The sequence below is a fragment of the Lactuca virosa genome, chromosome 8 (genome assembly GCF_052849685.1).
Source record: "Lactuca virosa cultivar CGN04683 chromosome 8, Lactuca_virosa_CGN04683_v6, whole genome shotgun sequence".
NCBI classification, from domain to species: Eukaryota; Viridiplantae; Streptophyta; class Magnoliopsida; order Asterales; family Asteraceae; genus Lactuca; species Lactuca virosa.
Window position 1 is genome coordinate 393,575,635 of NC_136433.1, and position 21,434 is coordinate 393,597,068.

The following is a 21,434-nucleotide window of genomic DNA, read 5'->3' on the forward strand; positions in this document are numbered from 1 at the left end:
ACATGGTTAGGGCGTTGTGATGATACTTGAGACAAATATGGGTAGGTGTGGAAGGTAGTGTGGGCCCGTACTACTGAAAGTACAGGACCTATACGTGTAGCAAGGAAGTCACAACCCCTAGGGCTTTGTTGGGAGTTGGTTCCTTGTTATTATATGGAATGTCTGATATCTTCCTAGTATATTTTCATCATGGTGGTTATGAGGCGATTTATGACCGGATCCGGGTTGGGATCAGGAGATGGCGGTCAGGATGGACCAACAGTTCCCGAGACCATTGGTCAAATGAGACCAGATGAGTTGGATGCCAGGATCAGGGAGATCCTGCATGATGAGGTTGCTACACTGTTTCGGGCTTAGTTGCCGAGAATTTTTGGGTCTATTAAGACCGCTATGTTTGAGTACTTCAATGAGCTATGCATCCCTTGCTGAGACGGCTGCCGCTGCAGCTTCCGCAGCCGTAGCCGCTACAGGTAGTGGGGCCAGTCGGGCTTTCCAGTACCGGGACTTTGATAACACGAAGCCCCCGAATTTTGATGGGACTTAGGACCCGATCATAGCCATGAGGTGGCTATCTCACATTGAGGGATGCTTTTTCACATGCTCATGTCCTACTGACCAGAAGGTCAGGTGTGCTCTGAACCTGCTGAGGTCCGGAGCAAAGGACTGGCGGAGATTGATGACAGGGTCGTATTCTGATGAGGAGAGGGTTGTAGTGACATGGGATCAGTTCAGGGAGATGTTCCGCTTCCGCTACATTCCGTGGGACGAGCTGAGCGGCTGGATCAGGAGTTTTTGGAGCTGAGACAGGTTACAAAGTCGGTGATGGAGATCACCCGTATGTTTACCGAGAGGGCAATGTTTTGCCTGGAGTTTGCTTCTGAGCAAGCTCAGATGACACGTTATCTGAGCATGCTCAAGACTGACATCAGACAGTTTGTTGCCACTCAGCACTGTGACACGTTACTGGAGTTACAGGAGGCCGCCAGGCGGCGTGAGCTTGAGATTGAGCTGTAGTTGAGAGAGGAGAGGCAGGCCCCGACGCAGTCACAGCCGGCGCCGAAGCGTTCTAAGACTGCCGATTCTAGGTCTGGAGGTCAGCGTGGCCGCACTTATGGAAACTGCAGGAAGGGTCATTCGGGAGTTTGTCGATCAGGTAGTGGGTGTTGCAAGTGCGGCAAGGAGGGGCACTTTGCGAGGGATTGCTTCCAGTTAGCCCTGGTTCAGGATATTAGGATTTGCTACCACTACAATCAGGTTGGTCACATGAAGACCAACTTTCCAGTGATCGTTGCCAGGCCAGCGCAGGCTCCAGCGCCAGCTACACTGAGGATTACTGACGGGAGTCAGGGTAGAGCACGACCCCCGAGGTATCAGGGACGCTCCTTCTAGCTCATAGCCGAGGAGGCTAGGGCAGCACCAGATATGGTTGCTGGTATGTTTCTATACCTCATCTTGTTGATTATATTTATTTTATGCTTATATGTGTTGTACCTATGTTAGGTACGTTCTTAGTGAACTCCTTACCTGCTCTGGTATTGTTTGACTCGGGGGCGAGTCGGACTTTTGTCTCGCAATCTTTTAGTAAGGAGTTCGGTTTGACCTTAGGAGAGCTAGAGTGTCCGTTACGAGTCTCCATCGCCAACCAACATAAGATTTCTGCTTCTTCAGTCTATCGGGGTAGCGTTCTGGAGATCTTGGGGGTATCCTTCCCGATTTATTTGATTCCGATTCCCATAGGGAAAGTTTGTGTGATAGTGGGTATGGACTGGATGAGTCGATTCGGTGCCATGATCGACTGTGAGGGTCAGCGTGCGGTAGTTCGAACCCCAAGTGGGGGAGAACTGGTTATCTACGGCGAGGGCACCAGGTTGGGTTCAGGATTATGTTCAGCCGCCAGGGCTCGGCAGTATATTCAGCACGGGTGTGTAGGTTATTTGGCGTATGTAGTGGATACACGGGTCAGGGATCAGGTCTTGGTATCAAACGTTCCATTCGTCCGAGAATTCACTGATGTGTTTCCGGAGAGGAAGGTCGAGTTCAGGATCGACCTCGTGCCAGGTGTGGACCCTATCGCCAAGGCGCCGTACCGATTGGCACCACCTGAGATGCAGGAGCTGTCATCTCATTTGCAGGAGCTACTAGGCAAGAAGTTCATTTGTCCGAGCAGATCTTCGTTGGGAGCGCCGATTTTCTTCGTCAGGAAGAAGGATGGTTCACACTGGATGTGCATTGACTACCGGGAGTTGAACAAGTTAACGCTGAAGAACCGTTATCCACTACCACGGATCGATGATCTATTTGATCAGCTACATGGAGCATCTTGGTTCTCCAAGATAGATTTGAGGTCCGGGTACCATCAGGTCAGAGTGAGGGAGGAGGATGTGGAGAAGATCGCGTTCCGGACTCGTTATGGACATTACAAGTTCGTGGTGATGCCTTTTGGGCTCACCAACGCATCGGCCGTATTTATGGACCTGATGAATCGGGTACGCAGACCGATGCTCGATCGCTCAGTCATTGTGTTTATAGATGACATCTTGGTGTATTCCAAGACCAGAGAGCAGCATGAGGAGCATCTTTGGGAGCTATTGGGAGTCTTGAGACGAGAACGACTTTATGCCAAGTTCTCGAAGTGCGATTTTTGGTTACGAGAGGTTCAGTTCCTTGGAAATCTCGTTAACCAGGAGGGGATTTTGGTCGATCCGGCCAAGATCAAGGCAGTTATGCAGTGGGAGGTTTCCCTCGGTTATCAGGAGCTTCTTGGGATTGGAAGGGTACTACCGGAGATTCATACAGGATTTCTCTTAGATCGCAGTGCCCCTCACTCGTCTGACGAGGAAGGGGGTGGATTTCCAGTGGGGCCCTGAGTAGCAGAGGGCATTTGAGAGGCTTCTGTTATTGACTTCGGTGAGAGTTGGGACTCCTACCTACCCCTTACAGAGTTCTCCTACAACAACAACTACCACTCCAACATTGGTGCTCCGACTTTAGAGTTGTTGTATGGACGTAGATGTTGTACCCCCGTCTGTTGGGGTGAGGTCGGTCACAGGGTGATGGGTCGGACCGAGGTAGTCCTACAGACTACCGAGATGATACAACAGATCAGGCAGCGGCTGCAGACTGCTCAGAGTCGGCAGAAGAGTTACGCCGATCGGCGCCAATCTGAGTTGGAGTTTCAGGTTGGTGACATCGTACTACTGAAGGTCTCACCCTGGAAGGGTGTGATTCATTTTGGGAAGATGGGAAAGTTGGGTCCCCGATACATTGGGCCATTCCGGATCATTTCCAGGGTTGGCAAGGTGGCATATAGACTGGATCTTCCGGAGGAGCTCAGTCAGATTCACATCACTTTTCACGTCTCGTAATTGCGGAAGTGCATATTAGATGAGGAGGCAGTGGTGTCATTAGATGATATACAGGTCGATGAGCTCCTGAATTACGTGGAGAGGCTAGTGGCCGTTCTGGAGAGGAAAGTGAAGGTTCTACGGACCAAGGAGGTACCTTTGGTAAAGGTACAATGGGACCATCGGAGGGGATCCGAGTGGACATGGGAGCCGGAGGCCGAGATGCGGGTGCATTATCTGGAGTTGTTCACCGCGGCAGACTTCGAGGACGAAGTCTAGTTCAAATGAGGGAGAATTGTAACATCCCGACTCCCAGGTATAAAATTTAAAGCGTTATATTCATATTTTTAGACCTACTCGATGAGTTGGATGCCCCAAATCTTCGTGTAGAAGCTAATCAGGCCGCGTGAACTTTAGGACCTACTCGACGAGTTGGAGGACCCAACTCGACGAGTTGAGGCTGTGCATGAAAACCCTAATTTTTAGGGTTTGCACCCTATTTAAAGGACATTAAGTCCTCCCTCCAGCATCCCTTACCACCTTCACGTCCAGAAAACAAACCCTAATCGATCTAACCTTCTTTTTTGAGTGTGTATGAGGCTAAAGAATGTGTGTTTGGTGCTTTTCTTGAAGAGACTTGAACATTGAGAAGCTTGGAACGAGAAGGAGCTTATATATCCATCATCTAATTCGTTTTGGAAACCTTTTGAAGGTAAAAAGTCGTTACCTTGATCATTTAATTGTTAGATCTTTCCATTCAAGAGTTGAGGGTCTTTTTAGCCCACTTTGGATCCATTTTTGGAAGTTGAGAATGATTTGAAGTTGTAACTTCAGATCTGGACTCCTCTAGACCCCCATTGTCATAAAGTTATCGACTTTATCTAGTCTTGGCCTTTCTCCATGCCCTTAACCTCTTCCTAAGACTATTTTTGGGTGTTTTAGCCTCTTGAGACCTTGCATGCACGTAAAGTTGGCAACTTTACGTGGTAACCACACCCTAGGAGGTTAGATCTACAGTTTGGAGCCTTGGTTTCGCTTAAAAGAGTCTGAGTGAGAAAAGGGCTGAAGGAACTCGACGAGTTGCAGAGCCAACTCGACGAGTTGGTTTGGTTTTTTCCGAACCTTCTGGACACTGCATGGACTCGGGTTTTCGCGGTTTTATGAGTTTTGAAGGAACTCGACGAGTCTGTAAGTTGCATTTGAAGTTGTAACTTCAGATCTGGACTCCTCTAGACCCCCATAGTCATAAAGTTATCGACTTTATCTAGTCTTGGCCTTTCTCCATGCCCTTAACCTCTTCCAAAGACTATTTTTGGGTGTTTTAGCCTCTTGAGACCTTGCATGCACGTAAAGTTGGAAACTTTACGTGGTAACTACACCCTAGGAGGCTAGATCTACAGTTTGGAGCCTTGGTTTCGCTTAAAAGAGTCTGAGTGAGAAAAGGGCTGAAGGAACTCGACGAGTTGCAGAGCCAACTCGACGAGTTGGTTAGGGTTTTTTCGAACCTTCTGGACACTGCATGGACTCGGGTTTTCGCGGTTTTATGAGTTTTAAAGGAACTCGACAAGTCTGTAAGTTGCATTTGAAGTTGTAACTTCAGATCTGGACTCCTCTAGACCCCCATAGTCATAACGTTATCGACTTATCTAGTATTCGCATTTCTCCATGCCCTTAACCTCTTCCTAAGACTATTTTTGGGTGTTTTAGCCTCTTGAGACCTTGCATGCACGTAAAGTTGGCAACTTTACGTGGTAACTACACCCTAGGAGGCTAGATCTATAGTTTGGAGGCTTGGTTTCGCTTAAAAGAGTCTGAGTGAGAAAAGGGCTGGAGGAACTCGACGAGTTGCAGAGCCAACTCGACGAGTTGGTTAGGGTTTTTCCGAACCTTCTGGACACTGCATTGGCTCGAGTTTTCGCGGTTTTATGAGTTTTAAAGGAACTCGACGAGTCTATAAGTTGCACTCGACGAGTTGGGTCAACATGGACTGTTGACCTTGACCGTTGACTTTGACTTTGACCAGGGTTGACCAAGTTTGACTTTAAGTGTATTTTGGTAATTTGGGTTTGATAGGATTGGTCCTATGATGATTGTAGGTATTTGAGTTTGGAGCTATGATTCGGGAGCTTGATTTTTTCAGTTCAGTTCGACATTGTGAGGTGAGTTCTTCTCACTATATCAACAGGGTCTAAGGCACCAAGGTCGGCCCCTTTTGGATTGTATCCTGGTTATAGGATGATGCTATGTTAGTGATCTGTTAGATCTGTATCCTGGTTATAGGATGATGCTATGTTAGTGATCTGTTAGATCGGTATCCTGGTATATAGGATGATGCTATGATTAGTGATCTGTAAGGTCTGTATGACTATCTGTACATGCTAGCTAGCGTATGATATTTATGTTTTGATTGTGTGATTGGGGGTGGGTTGAGGCGGTCCTGCTTTGTGCTCTAGGTCAACATACCGAAGGGCGGCCCGGATAGACTACAGACCCATCAGGGCGTATTAGTTAGGCCGAAGGCCCGGAGAACGGTCAAGACAGGCTGAAGGCCCGGAAGGGCGGACCAGACATGCTGAAGGTTCTGAGAGTGGGACAGATAGATTGAAGGCTCGATGAGGGCGGTCCAGTCATACTAAAGACTCTGAGAGTGGACCAGATAGACTGAAGGCCCGATGAGGGCGGACCAGTCATACTGTAGACTCTATATATGCATGTTGTTTGATATGATAATGTTTTGATTGTATGGCGTTGGTATTTTGGGGGAACTCACTAAGCTTCAGGCTTACAAGTGTTTATTTTGTTTTAGGTACTTCAGATGATCACGGGAAGGCGAAGGCATGATAGTGCACCTCCTCACATTTTATGATTTTGATTTATGGGATACTCTGATATGAAACTATTTTGAAAACAATTTGTAATAACTATTGGTTTTTGAATGTTTTTAAAAGTTTTAAATTGGCATGATTTTTATGGACGTTACAATTCAGGTTTTTGTGAATCAACCTCATGCAACACGAAGATTCACATACTCTTTCTTTCAATCTTTCCTGCAGTATCGGTTCTACTACCAGGATCCCTATTCTCTTCATGCAAGATTATGAAGTTTGGGCCCTGCACTTTGAGACTGTTTTCTTGGTCTTGAAGAACATGGAACCCTAATATGGGAAGCCATGACACAACAAACATTCACTCATACGGCTACCAAGTAAATCATCAAGACTCAAGCCGAATACAATACTGTTCTTCTCAACACTAAAGAAGTTGCTCAAGATAAAAAAGATAAGCTACTGAGTAACATCAAGGCAATGAGGATAATAAGGTTTGCTCTTCCTCCGAATACTTTTTGTTTGGTGAGTGCATGTGAAACGGCAAATGAGATATGGGATAGGTTAAAACAACTCTACTCAAGCGATGTAGATCTGGAAAATTCAGTGCAAACGTTGCTTCTATCGGAGTTTAGTACTTTTGTTCAAAAGCCGGAAGAAAAGCCAGATCAAACATTCAATCGTTTTAATCATCTTTTAAGTTGGATGTTAAAACACAAAATCAGACGTGAAATAATAGAGCAAATGGTAACGTTCATGAATGGTTTGAGGTTTTATTGAAAGGCGGTTGTGTCTACAGTAAAAGCTCATGAACAGTTCAAGAGTTACACTTTGGCAAAGCTGGTGGGAAGTCTGAGATACCACGGAAATGAAGTGAAGAATGATGTGAAGATTATGTCTAGCATGGGATCGTTGGCCCTAGTTGCGAAGGGCAAAAAGGTAGATGAAGAAGGTTCTAAATCCGACCTTTCGGATTGTGATCTTACGAAAGAAGAATATGCTCTAATGGTGTTTAATCCCAAAAGGTTTGCTAAAAAGAATTTTGGACGCTTCAAGAACAGGAATAGGCAAGGAAACTACAGTTCTAACAAGCCTAGAGATGAAAGCTTCAAAATCTCCCAAAAGGATGAGGAGAAGCAAGAGAAAAAGTTGTTGTGAGATTCTGGCTATGATTGCAATTATTGTCATGGCAATAATCATTTTGCCAAAGAGTGTATGTTAAGAAGGTTGAATGAGAAGAAGGAAGTTGAGAAAGATGAAGCCTACTATATTCAGAAGATGGAGGATTTGAGGAAAAAGAGTGCTGGGAATGCGAAGCCTGCTTTGATTGTGCAGGAAGGTAGTGACGAAGATGGGCGTGTAGAAGTATGGTCCAAAAATTCGGAAGATGAGGAAGTTTTGAAGCCTACACATGTTGAATGTTTTGTTGCAAAGTCTGAAGCCCAGGAGTACGAAGGAAGATGTATGATGGTTCAGAGCGGGGTTTCGGAACAGAGAGGATACGCGACTGATGGCGGACAGCCCTCTGAAAACTGTTTTGCAGCGAGACCTGTTTCTGAACAGGTGAGTGAATGCGAGAAGGCCATCAACAAGGTACACTCTATACTCCAATCGCTTAATATTCCTGTTACACGTTACGAAACTGAATTAGACGATTTGAGTTTCACTTTCACTAATTTTAGCGATAGTTTAAAAAGAACTTGTCTAAGTAATTCTAACATAAGTGATAAAATCATCAGGGTAACGAATAAAAGTGAAGAGAGAAGGATGTGGATAGAGAAGTTGGAATTTGAGCTTACTAGGTCCAAGGATGATGTCATTTATCTTAAGAGAGACAATTTAGCACTTTTAAAACAAAGGAACATTTTCTATTTAATTGTAAAGCGTTTTTATATTAACATTACTCAACTACAACTTTTCCAAATATACCATTTAGCTGACGACGACCACAGGTATTGTTGTCCACTTAAATTAAGTAGCGAGATCTACATACAACCTCTAAATGGTTCAATTTTAGTTGCACTAGAACGTGTTCCCCACTTCCCGATATACCCTGGTTATCAAGAACTTCCTAAGGACTCCTTACTTTAGGTGAGTAAACAATTATTAAGGAGGAAATCAGATTTAGAAATAGGTGCATATGTTGTGTCCCAGGTCGGATCTCTTTCAATCACGCAGAGGGGACAACATATGACTAATAGAGATAGAGGGATTGCGAGGTAGAACGTTGCATATGCTGTGTCCCAGGTTGGATCTTGTCACACCCCCAAACCAGACGGCGGAAACGTCTGGGGGTGGATGACTTCACTTGTAGTATCACAACACATGCATTATAGTAATCAAAGTACAAAACTGAAAAGTACAAGTATTTTCCATACTTATGTTGTTCAAGCATTGTTCTGTTTGAAAACCCTGGAATCCTCCAGTATGTATAGTAGTTCTATTACTTTAAAATAAAACTAATTGAGGTTGTTACCATTCATACATTAATCGTATTATTTAGTACCAAATTTATGAGTTGTTATAACCATACTTGACCATTGAATTGCTTGAACGACGTTCTTCAGGTGTCGGAATCGAAATGACTTTGCCACCCAGGCCTGCCGGCCTAACTGTAGCTAACAGTTGCGGTGCGGTATTTTCAGTCCCGTATAAATCTATACACAAACTCACGTTCTCCATCCAGGAGACTCTGGTTATAATCTCAGGACTTTTGTTAGTACTTAGGTAAGTACGCGAAGATGCTCACTCATAAAATGCTATACTAACGATTAAGTGTAAAATAAAATGAATCCTTTAAATTTAAATAACTGTTTGTATGACCCATAAACTATACCCTATATAGTTTATATGTTTGTTCGCCTTGAATCCATGTTTTGTATATTGATAGGATAATTGTTCCAAAAACTATACCTATTATAGTTTATATGTTTGATATTGTATTTCATTCGTGTTTTATACTGAAAACTTTACAATTATGTTGAAAACTTCCCTTATGCTCAACATTTTACAAAAGGGATAACATATCTAAGTGTTTTATAAAATATAATAATCTTTTGATTGTATCAATCGCGTAAGTTTTAATCCTGTTTAAATCCTTTATATAAACTCAAAATATATTTGTATCTTGCTTGTATCCTCCCCCTAAAAACGTTAAAAACAGTAAAAGTGTAGGGGTATGAACTCACAGTTGGATGCGTGTATGTGCCGGACAACGAGACTGGAAATGAGGACCCTCGAGTTGTTGTATGCAAATTTAACGAAATCCTAATAATAATTAAACACATATTTGTATTTAAATTAGCAAATCCATTAGTTAAAGTGCTAGAAAAACACTTGTTTTTGGTTAAGGAATGTTCCCGAGACTCGATCGAGGAGGAAAAGTAGGTTTGCAGCCAAGATTCACGATGTAGGGCTAATTGCGGCCGTAAAGGGTTTTCGGCCGTGAACTGTTCTCGACCATGAACGGTTCCCTGCCCTTGAAGGGTTTACGGTCTTTGAATGATTTACGGCCGTGAACTGATGTCGGCCCTTGAAGATTTGAAGGGTTTACGGCCGTGAACTCAAGAACACGGAATGCTTGATTTGATGAAAGGATGAATCTTTGATGCTCCAAAATGAGTTTCAAGGTGAATTGGGTGATAGATGAAGAGAAAACTTGAGTTTTCGGCTGATGGTTTTAGAGAGAGAAAGTAGGTTTTCAGCCAGAAAAGTATAAATGAGGGTAGGAACACATATATATAGGCTGGGTTCATGGTCAGTGGTGGGGTCCACCCGACCGTGAACGGTTTATGGCCGTGAACTGTTTGCGGCCGTAATCTCCGGAATGCACGAGACTTAGCTGATTTTCGATGAAAAACTTGATTTTTGTCCCGACATATATATATATATATATATATATATATATATATATATATATATATATATATATATATATATATATATATATATATATATATATATATATATATATATATATATATATATATATAGGTTCATATACTCTAAGTTGTTCTCAACCCTTACAAGTTTAACAAAATAAATAAAATTCGAAATTTTTATTTAACGGATTTGACTTTCGTTGATTGAAAATGGTTCGGGTTGTCACACATATATTCTGAATGCTTCTGATATTCCACCTCAGCCACAACCTGCTAATGCTCTATTCCAGGGGGAGGGTTCCAATTCATCCTCCACAACTTATACACCTTTTGAAGGGGAGAATTCAACTCACAAGGTCAATAATGATATTCCGTACCAGGGGGAGAATCCGATTCCGAACGTAGTCACATGAAAACTTCTAGGGGAGAACGAGAATGAAAATAATGACTCCGACACTCAATCGAATTCGAAGATGTGAATGCAAAATTGGATCCAACTTATGATCCGAACTATCCACCATTGGCATAATGGACCAAAGATCATCCTAAAACTCAAGTTATCGGAGCAGCAACTTCAGGAGTTCTCACAAGAGCTCAACAAAAAGCGAATCAAACTGCATTATTTTCAAAATGGATTTTTGCATGTTTAATTAGTTCATCTCCAAAATTGAGTCTAAAAATGTAAAGATTGCTCTTGATCATTTAGATTGGGTGCAAGCTATGCAAGAAGAGCTTAATGAGTTTGAAAGTAATAAAGTATGGAGATTGATTCCAACTCCAAAGGATGCATCTATGGTCGGAAATGGGTGTTTCGGAATAAGCTTGACAAGGAAGGAAATGTTATTCGGAATAAAGCATGGTTGGTTGTGAAAGGGTATTGCCAAGAGGAAGGCATAGACTATGAAGAGACATTCGGACCAGTTGCAAGGCTAGAATCTGTTCGTATTTTCCTTGCCTATGCAGCTTATAAAAATTTCGAAGTCTATCAAATGGACGTGAAATGTGCGTTTCTGAATGGTGAATTAGTAGAGACAGTCTATGTGGAACAGCAGCCAGGTTTCGTGAATGAGAAATATCCAAATCATTGCTATATTTTGGATAAGGTTGTGTATGGTTTAAAACGAGAACCACGTGCATGGTATGAAACCCTTACTCGTTTCTTAAAGCAATCTAAGTTTAAAAAAAGTTCGGTCGACCCAACTTTCTTTCGCAAGAAAGATGGTGACCATCTAATGATTGTCCAAATTTATGTTGATGATATCATTTTCGGATCCACTAATCCTAGATTAACAGCTGAATTCCGAAAATTGATGGAAACTAAATTTGAGATGAGCTCAATGGGTCCCATTAATTTTTTCCTTGGTTTGAACATTAGACAGAGTTTAGAGGGTATATTCATCAACCAGGAAGCCTACACAAAGACCTTGCTTGCGAAATTTGGCATGGTGGGAGATTCAAAGGTCAAGGTTCCAATGGCGTTCGGAACAAAGCTTACACCATCCTTGGACAAGCCAGCATCGGATATGACTCTTTATCGACAAATGATTGGATCTTTAATGTATCTAACATCTAGTCGTCCAGATATAATGTTTTCTATTTGCTATTGTGCCGGGTTTCAGGCGAATCCACGTGAACCACATATGACTGTTGTGAAGAATATTCTCTGATACCTAAAAAGAACCACCTCTCTCGGAATTTGGTACCCTTTCAACTCCGGATTCTTTGTGCAAGCATTTTCTGATGCTGATCTTGGTGGTTATGGTCTCGATCGCAAAAGCACTTCTGGGGGATGTCAGTTTCTAGATGGCAAACTTGTTAGTTGGTAATCCAAGAAGCAGACGTGTGTATCCCTATCTACTGCAGAAGTTGAGTACATCGCGGCTGCATCGTGCACTTCCCAAGTCATTTGGATTCAGAATCAGCTCCGAGACTATGAAATAAACCTGAAGAGAATTCCTTTGTATTGCGATACTGAAAGCGTTATTCGTATTTTCCATAACCCAGTGAAACACTCCAAGACGACACATATAGCACTGAGGTACCATTTTATAAAGGATCACGTAGAGGATGGAAACATCGAAATACACTTTGTCAGATCCTCTGATCAACTTGTTGATATCTTCACTAAGGCCCTACCAGAATTAACATTTAATCAAGTTTTACAAGGGCTTGGAATGATACAAGAAGACTCAATTCCGAAACCAACATCGCAATCGGAAAGCATTGATTAAATTCCGAATGGATCCGAGCCTTCAGAACGTCTCGGAACTCACTGTTCATATTCCAAATGGCTCCGAGCCCTCGGAACGCTTCAGAATCTACTGTTCATCTGGTGATTCAGAATTTCTTGTATCCTTTGTATATGAAGTTACTGTTCATTTTTGTTTATGAATTTATTTTTTTTGTTTTGTTTTGTTTTTATTTCTTTTTCAGAAAATACAAAAATATTTTTATTTGTTTCTGTTTTTCATTTGTTTTTAGAAAATCCAAAAATGACAAAAATATTTACCTTTCTGTTTTTCTTTTATTTTCAGAATTTCAAAATCTTCTAAAATTATTTTTATTTCTGTTTTCTCTTTTTCAGAAAAGCAAAAACTTCAAAAATATATTGCTTTACTTTATTTTTTGTTTTTGTTTGTTTTTTAGCAAATTGAAAATACCAAAAATATTACACAGTTGAGAAGCTTTCAGGCACATATTAATCATAATCTCAATTCATAATGACGGGGTTTGAAGCCTTAATGAATCGATAATACCAATCGTTTCTTCCCAATCAGGCTACATATTGACATAAGTCATTGATCTACCTTACTCTTCTCAAATTGATTTAAGAGTTGACTGCTTGGTCATTCTTTATAGCAGAGGTACACCTTTTCTTCGGAACCACCTCAACACTTTCTCCATCAATTTCACTCTCATAAAAGTAACCCTCGAGACTCTCAGCAATTACCACTGAGGTTTATGGTTACCCAACATCTGTGTTTATGATGATAAAAAACCCTTGTGGTTTGTACCTTGGAATCTCATTATTTTTCTTTTTGCGTGATCTTAATGAAATGTTCTCGACCCAAGACATTTCTTCCCAATAGATCAAGTTTTTATTTTTCTTGAGATTTCCACTATGTTTAGTCACCTTAAATAAATCCATAGCCTACTTGTTATTATGACTGAACTGGTCAGACAAGTACTTCTTCCAGACTTTCGGACATATGTTGAGTTTCAGAATTTGGTTGAAGCTACAGCCACCCATGAAGCCTACTCAAAATATGCCTTTCACTATTTCTTAACAAATAGATGATCGTAATTCAACGGGATGCCACACAAGCATTTTCGAGTCTCCCTTGACTCCGAAGTAAGAGATCGTTTCCCGGGATCCAACTCCTTTCGTGTCGATTTTTAATTGACATCAGCAAATCCCACAGATATAAAATTTATTTATTTATTTTTATTTGGGACACTCTTGCACAAAAATCTTTATGATTTTTATAAGTCTTGTTCTGATTCCGATTGGTTTCTAACTAATCTGAGACAGGTTATGGTGATTGGTGATTGATTCCGAAAAGGCAGAATTCAAACGATGGTTTATTAGGGATAATATTTCAATCATGCACGCTATTTATGAAAATCCCTGACATCACACATGTCAGTTATGCCGCCTGACATCATCCAGCTGTCACGATATTCCAGGCGCCCTTTTCGGGATATGGAAACGTCCACAGGGATTTTCTCTCTCCACTCATGTCGTATAAAAGGGTAATCGACGCTTGATTTTCTCTCACCACTATCAAAGTATTCAAAATTTCCAGTCGGAAAACCCTTTTCTCTGCACTGTTCATCATCTTCTCCAACTGCTTCCATGGCTGCTTCATCTGAAACCACTTCTCATGCCGGTTAAACCACTTCCACTGTCATGCTAAGCTTAAAGCCAAACCAAAATCTGACCTTGGATCTGGATTCATATCGATACATAGACGCACTCAAGCTGTTTATTGAATGTCTATGATACTCTCCTCTGTTTCACGCTCTCATAATGGCTGAATATGTTTCATTGATTCATCTTTCCAAGGCGTACTTTTAACATCCCAAAAATCATGAGCAAAAATTTCATTTTTAATTAATAAATAAAACTATAGTTATCAAAATCATCACATTAAAACATAAGTAATAGTATCTCATATCAAAACATCTGTCAAAATATCAGAGTAAACATCCCAGGCTATAAACATAATGGTGTGTGCACTGTAGTCATCCCAAACTCTCCCTTTTGCTACCGGAAGTACCTGAAACCAAAACTAAAAACTGTAAGCATGAAGCTTAGTGAGCTCCCCAAACTACCACATACCATACACATAATCATGCTACTAAGAGATACGGGCCCCGCCCACACTCAAGGAGATACGACCTCACCCACACTCGGCTACCTAGGGGATACGGGCCCCGCCCACACTCCACTGACTATGAGATACGGGACCCGCCCACACTCAGCTAACTACGAGATACGGGCCCCTCCCACACTCGACTAACTATCAGATACGGGCCCCGCCCACATTCAACTACTAAACATACATACAAGTATCATACAGATAACAAGTATAACTAAATCTATCAATCAGACCTATATACATGCTCAAATAATGCTACGAGATACGGGCCTCGCCCACACTCAGCTATCTATGAGATACGGGCCTCGCCCACACTCGACTACTAATCAGAATACATAAACGGGCTGGCCTTGGTGCTATAGACCTGTTCCTACTAGAGGAAACTCACCTAAATGTCATGTGAATAGCTGAAGTGTCCCTGCTCCGCAACCGGCTCTACTCACACCCTATACAGAACAACCTCTTAGATACAATTCATACTCAAAACCCCTTTCAGGGGTCAACCTTGTTCAAAGTCAAAGTCAAGGTCAACGTCCAGTCAAGTTAAAGTCAACCCTGAGTTGACACAACTCATCGAGTTATCCTCTTGACTCACCGAGTTTCCATGCTACTCTCAAACGGGATAAAACGAGTCAACTCGTCGAGTCCTCCCCCAGACTCGCCGAGTTTTGTCCTTCACAGAATAGGGAGAAATCCAACCAATTCGTCGAGTTCCTCCATGAACTCGCCGAGTTCTTCAGTCTGTTGCTTCATCTAAATGGATTAAGCATCTCTTCTTCAGATCTAAGTTCCATACTCCAGCTATACACTGAAATTGTCCTTTTAAGGGTAAAGTTTCCAACTTTACCCGTTAATACCATTACTTACTGGATCTAGCTCAAGCCCTAACTCTTTAGGACCTAGATCTTGGTCCATAAGCCATCAATACTCCAAACTAAGGCATATACACTGAGATCTGGACCCTAGATACCTCAGATATACGTAAAGCTCCTAACTTTCCTTCCATGCATGGCCTTTTGGAGCTTAAAAGGCCAAAATGACATCCTAAAGCTTGCATAGGGCTTCAATGGCCATAACGTTTACACCTTTATGCCATGAAAGCCCTCCATGATTCTAGATATGAAGTTATACTCACTTGGGACGTTCATTTCCCAAGGATCATGCTTCTTGGACCAAAAAATCAATAAAGTGATAATAAGGAGATCTAAGAATTCACTAAGCAAGTTTGAGACTTGCTTACCAAAAAATGATGAGAATGAAGTGGTGGCTCTGGATCTACTAGCTTCTTCTGGAATCCCCAAGCTTCTTCTTCTTCCACAAGCTTCAAACACACAAAACTCTCTCAAGGATGGCTCACAAACTCACACAAAGCATTAGGGTTTCAAGATTTAGGGTTTGAGACTTGGAGGCTGTAAATGAGGCTGGCATAAGGGGATTAAGATGCTTAAATTGGGTGCAAAACCCCGAAGTTAGGGTTTCATTCTGCCAGTCCTACTCGTCGAGTCGAGGCTTCTAACTCGTCGAGTAGACTTCAAAACCCGCATCCAAATCCATTCCCTACTCGACGAGTTTGGGAACTCCAACTCGTCGAGTTTCTACATAAAGATGAATAAATTTATAGTTTAAATACATACCAGGAACCCGGTGTTACAGTACTCATCTGCAACCTACAGCCAGAACGAATGCGTGATTACTTTTGAGGTCGATTCCAACAAAACCTCAATCTCCAAAACATGATTTTGAAGGATGCTAGGGTTTTCTTCAACATAGGGTCTTGTCGATCCTGAATCTATTACTTCCTCTGCCATTATAGAGATGTTTTACCAAATGGTGTGTCTCGGTGATATCAATTTACTGTCCAAATTCAGGAAGCCCAACCTTCCACCTATGTGGAATGGGCTTTTCACTTTATTGTTCAAAAGCTTTTCTGAAAGGGTTGCTGGGTCAGACAGCCGCAACAAGCTATTTTGCACAATCATCTATGGTCTCTACTCTGGGATTAAGCTCGACTATGGTTCAATCCTCTAGGCTCAACTGGTTCAAAGCACACTCTCGACTACCAGACACTAAGAAATATCATGCGCTCATTTTTGGTCGATAATCATTAAACGTGCCCTTTTTCGCCTCCAGGTTCAGGTGACAGATGACTCTGTGATTGCTGCGATTCCTATCTTGCATACTTCAAACTTCATAGTATTTGATCCTACCAAGTTCAACTTTGTTGGATCCATTCCGGAAGCCATGCTACTCAACGTTCCTGCAGATAATGTCGTTATCAATGAATACCGAAGGAAACCTGCCTCTGGTGTTCGCCCAATGTCTGATGAAATGCGAACGTCGATTGAGGAAGCCAACAAACCGAAGAGGGGTACCAAACGAAAGGAAAAGGTTGGTCTTTCCGAACTAGTTAAAACTCCGAAGAAGAAGGTCAAGAAACTGGCTCGCAAACCAAAGTATCCTTCTCCTGTCGCTCAAGAGGATTCGGAATCTCAGACCATTTTTGATTTCCGAAGGGATGATATTGTACAACATGAAACCAAAGATACTGTTGCTACCTCAGAACCACCAACCTCCACTCCCATTACGAAGGTATCTTCTCCAACCACGACTTCTATGCAATATTCAGATTCTTTCCAAGTGCATACCCCACCTCCATCTCCGAACACTACTTCATCCCCTATCACCTCTACAGTTCCCATATCCATTGCTCCATTATCAAATATTTCTATGGGTGTTTCTCAACCACAGATTTATGTTCCCCTTAACATACCTTTCTTCACTGATTCCACCTCCCCACCCACAACAACATTTTTCAGTGCACCAGACGTCACTGCCAACATATCTCATACGGGGGCTAATGTCGACTTTGGTGTTACTATGGGTCCAAGCACGTCAGCAGTTTTGCCTTTACAAGATGATGACCCTGATGTTATGTATTGAGATGATCAGGACGACTTTCAGAATTTTGTCTTCAGTCCTTTCACAGTTCATCAGGCAAGTGATGATGATGAAGCCCCTATGACGCAAGGTCAATTTAAACAACTCAACTCCAAGTTGGATTCGGTTTTGGAGTCCTCTCTTGCATCTTCCAATTATGAGTTTATGCTCAAGTCCTATAGAGCAACTATTGGGCTGCTTACTAAAGAGAATGCGAAATTCCCTGAAAGCTCAACCAAGGCAATCCAAGCATCAGAGAAGACCATTGCTGATACGACCGAAAAAGTCGAAAAACTACATGCCAAAGTAACTAAGTTCATGGATGATTTCCAAAGCTCAGCTGATCAGAACACTGCAACAATAAATAATGTAATTACGAGTCTTGGAACCACTCTCCAAACCGAGAAAGAAGCTCTATCTAAGGTTCGTTTTGACATCAAGGTTGATAATGTCGAGATGATTGCTTCTGTTGCTTCGACGATTGAGCAACTACAAAAGGATCTTGCCACTGAGACCAATCTTATGGATAAACTTGCTCAGAAGACTGAAAAGTTCAAGGTTTTGTCTGTTAAGCTAAATTACACCTACAGGAGTCTCGATGACATGGAATCTGAAAAGGCTGTTATAAAGAGCTACGTTCCAAACATCAATAATTATTTACACAATGTCGTTGAGACTAGTGATTCTCTGCTCACAGTTTCTGTATGACAACATCTTTCAGAGAAGCTTAAGCATGTATTTTCAATGCTCAACAAGATTTAAGTTGTTTCGGAAAGCAGCGCCATTCCGAAACAAGGGGGAGAAAATGCTAAAGAAAAAGAACAACCTAAGCCCCAAGAGCCGCAGGTTAAGAAACCCACTGATGATCAACATGAAGACAAATCGAAGATAGATCCGAAGGTTAATGAAGCTTCGAGATCTAAAGGGAAGGAAAAGTTAATTGACGATGAAGAAGAAGAAGAAGTTCTAACGGAAGGTGAAAAACTTGTCAGGAAGAAACGTGATAAAGTGCTTGATGATCTTCTGATTCTTCGCAAAGAGCTAGAAAGTAAAGAGAAAGAAGCTGAGATTACGAAGGTAACACTTGCAACTCAGAAATTGCTTTTCCCTCCATGGTCCTTAGAACGAATTTAGAAGGAGGCGATTGATGAACCGAGCACCACTTGGTTGGAGCCTTCGGTTTCATTTGAGTTGGATAACACATATGATTTGCAACTTGACTTCCCAATCACTCCGAGGGAATTTCTGTTAAGAAGTTTTGAGAAAATTGAGAAAGCCCCTCTCTCTGATTCTGATGTTAATCGTGATCTATTTTCCTTCTATCTCAAGCATGGAAAGCCTCAGTATAAAATTTGGAGCTTGCAGAATATAGTCGCAGTGAAGGTGTATGTTGCTTATCCAACTGAAATCTTCGTTAACATAAGATTCAAAGGATTCAGAGGGACCAATCATAGTGAATTTGATTTCACTCTTGCTGATCTTCCATGTATGAATCCTTATGATTGGACTTTCTTGTTTCTGATTCTATCCAAAGATGAATAGAAATATGAGCATATCGTTGCACATTTTAAGAGAATTATGATTTGCTACATTCATGAGTTTGCAAAAATGGATGTAAAAATTACAGTTGTGCTAAAAAAGAAACCGATTCTGGAACTAAGAGAAGAATCAAAGGATCTGAATAAGATGAAGCTGGGCAAAATCAGGAAAGAGAATTGGACTGTGGTGTATCAGAAGAGGATCGATCAGAAAGTTCAGAGATGTATTTTCTTTTTGCTGGACAAAAACTTATACTCTACAACTGCTCTGAACTATATCGCTGAATTTACCAAAGCTTGTCAAGGGAATAATGCTGCTGATCAGAAATGTTTTTCTGATATGATCAAATGGTATATAGCTGTCTGAGTCACTCTTTTGAACATAATGCCTAAACCGTTCAAGGTTCAGAGGCGTCAACAACAATGATAATCTCCTTCGTATTTGACACAAAGGGGGAGATTATTGGGTTATTAATGTATTGTGTCAAAGTGTTTTGTTCTAGAATAGTCTTATTTGTTAACGGATTAGGCCTGTCCATCCGGGTATTTATGATGCTAGGGTTAGACTATTTAAGGTGCATGCATGTATCGTTTTAGGGTTAACAAGTTGTATTGCCCTACATAGCTTTTGCATAAAAGTTCACGTTGAACTCTTCTAAAGCTTTGATAATATTATACATTCAGCACATCTTTGATCATCTGTTCTTATTGTTTGATTCATTTAACTGTTTAGAATCTAACGATCTATAGTTATATTGTTTCTACACGTTGCCGGGGAACGAATATTTTAGTTTTTAATTTAATTGATTTAGGTTAATCGATCCTTTTTGTGGGGTTAAACCTGCAAAAGTTAATTTCTAGCATTAGAATTTTTTCTGAATTACTGAACCCACGACATGAGCTCAGCTTATTCGCGTTTTTTTTTCGTTTTTGCTTACTGTTTAGTTTATCTGCTTCCCCACGAGGTGGTATCATTACCATGTCATGGTGAACGTTCAGTAGGAATTTTAAATTAGTTTTTGTTCGTTTTTACGTTTTTATTGGAACTCTTAAACCTCACGACGTGAGCTCAGCTTATTCGTGTTTTTTTTCTTTTTTGCTTACTGTTTAGTTTATCTGCTTCCCCACGAGGTGGTATCTATACCATGTCGTGGTGAACGTTCAGTAGGAATTTTAAATTAGTTTTTGTTCGTTTTTACATTTTTATTTTTGTCTTTGTTGCAGTAGTATATGACCAGTGAATCAAACACACCATATAAATCACCATTCAAGGATCTAAAGTCGTTTTTTCATAAAAAGAAGGACAAGCACGTAGGAGAATCAAGCAACACCCCGAAAGACGAAGGCACATTTGAAGGCATTAAGAGCACTCCTAATAAAAAGGAAGCTGGTTACAAAACAGACAAAATAGTGAACTCGAAAACAACCCAAAAGAAAAATGACAGACATTGCTGACATGACGATGGAGGCCTACAAGAAAAGAATACAGGACACCGGTCCTGAACTTGTACAACCCGTAATTCCCGCTACTGCTACCTTCGATCTTAAGGGACATATCCTTACCACGCTAAAGGAAATTCCATTTTACGGAAAAGACCATGAAGATGCATACAAGCACCTCGATGAAGTCAATGACATAGCTGATTATTTCAACATTCCTAATGTTCCTCGAGAGACTGTCTTGCTAAGAATGCTTTCAGTTACTTTTAAAGGAGCAACTAAAGATTGGTTGAAGGCACTTTCACCAGGTTCAATCACCACTTGGGCATAGATGCGTGAAGAATTCCTCCAACAATTTTTCCCAGCATCTAAAGTTTCTAAACTCAAGAAGGCCATAGAAAACTTTGAGCAACAAATAGGGGAGTCCATGTACGAAGCTTGGGAGCGATACAAAGGGTTAATTAGAAATTGTCCCCAAAATGATTTAAATGAGCAATAGGAGGTATCGATCTTCTATGATGGGGTGAATGTCACGACGAGGAAACTCCTTGATTCGTAAGGACCTTTAACTAAGAAAAATTCCGCTAAAATTAAAGAATTAATCGAAGAGTTTTCAAAGCATTCACGGGAATATCACAACCCTCGTAATGATGGAACTAGGGGGATCAGGAAAGGTACTTCAAAAGATATGGAGGCGGTAATGGCAATGTTAAGTAACATGGATAGAAGAATGACCAAGATGAACCAATCCATTCACGCAATATGTGTGGGTTGTGAAAATTGCAATGGTCCACATTTGACGAAAGATTGCCATTTAGAAGAGAAAGGGAATAAGAAAGCTCAAGTATGCTACTCAAGTGGATACCATTATGATGAAGATTGGAGGAAGCCGAAAAAGGAATGGTTGCCTTAAGATGAGTACAAAAGGAAAAAAGAAGAAAAGTACAAGCAAAAGGTAAGAGGGTCTTATCAAAAAGAAGAACCCGCGCCCGAAAAGAAAACAGATTTTGAAACAATGCTCGTCCGCTTTACAGCCGCATAAGAAAACAGGCATGATGAAACCGATGCAGCGATAAGAAACACCATG

The 21,434-nt window shown here is 41.4% G+C and overlaps 1 non-coding gene across 1 annotated transcript; it reads right to left on the reverse strand.

Moving 5' to 3' along the window:
- Positions 1-20,726: 20,726 nt before the first annotated feature.
- LOC145135330 (small nucleolar RNA R71) lies at positions 20,727-20,833 on the reverse strand. Its single transcript, XR_013719792.1, has one exon. It is a non-coding gene; the product is annotated as a small nucleolar RNA R71 (small nucleolar RNA).
- Positions 20,834-21,434: the final 601 nt, after the last annotated feature.